The sequence below is a fragment of the Octopus bimaculoides genome, chromosome 8 (assembly GCF_046866305.1).
Source record: "Octopus bimaculoides isolate indiv1 chromosome 8, ASM4686630v1, whole genome shotgun sequence".
NCBI lineage: Eukaryota > Metazoa > Mollusca > Cephalopoda > Octopoda > Octopodidae > Octopus > Octopus bimaculoides.
This window is the reverse complement of record NC_142935.1, coordinates 88,030,522-88,031,547: the sequence shown is the minus strand read 5'-3', so window position 1 is coordinate 88,031,547 and position 1,026 is coordinate 88,030,522.

The following is a 1,026-nucleotide window of genomic DNA, read 5'->3' as shown; positions in this document are numbered from 1 at the left end:
GCTAAAACCTGGTGGTACCACACATATTCTCAACAAATCTCTTACTCCTACTAAAAATATAAAAACTTAAAAGCAAAGAGAGGACACTTCCTGGAACAGAGGTCTAAAGACCATTGCGAAGCAGGCACATGATTTGATATGAAATATTTCAATTTGTTTTCACAGAACTGATTTATTTAATAATACATATGATCATAAAACTATACAATTTTTGTTCCCGAGTTAATGTTTTTTACTGCATTTTTCACCTGAAGGTGATGGGTGGAGAACATTGGAAATTAGGTAAAACATTGTAGGTCTAGTTTGGAGCACTAAATACCCTGGTTGCTATACTCTCACTACAACAACCTCTAACATTAATTTTTTCACTTATGTAACAGATTCTGGGTGTTGTTCCTTCCATTCCTTACTCAGCATACTATACCATCCCAGTGACAACCTCCACTACTAACTTGATCACATAGGTACCAGTTAAGTAACCTTCTTCCTTTCAATATTTTAGCTACTATTGAATATCACTACTCAACCTGTAACAATAATTAGATGTCCAAGATAATAGAGACTTTCAATATGGCTAATAAGTCAACAATAACTTATAAAGCTTGTTTCATAAATACCCTTACTGCTATCTTTCCTGTAAATTTATCGCATCAGAAACCTCACTGTACTTACTCCCATCTTCTCAAGTTGTGCTATCACATTTGAAGCATTAGTCTTCTGTAGATACTAACGAAAATTCCACTGTACCCACACATATGTACCACATAAATCTATCCTAAATGAAGCCCTAATCTGAAGTTCTGGTTCTCTTTCCATCTAACAGAGATTTCACTGCATGTATTGCTATCTCCTATAGATCAATCACATTTGAGGCTCTGCTCCTCTGTCAGTCTGCCAGAGATTGCACTGCATCTACCTATATCTTCTCCAATAAATCTATCACATCTAAAGCTGTAGTACTCTGATAGTTTGCCAAAGATTCCACTGTATCTAGTGCTGTCTACTCCAACAAATCTATCACATCTC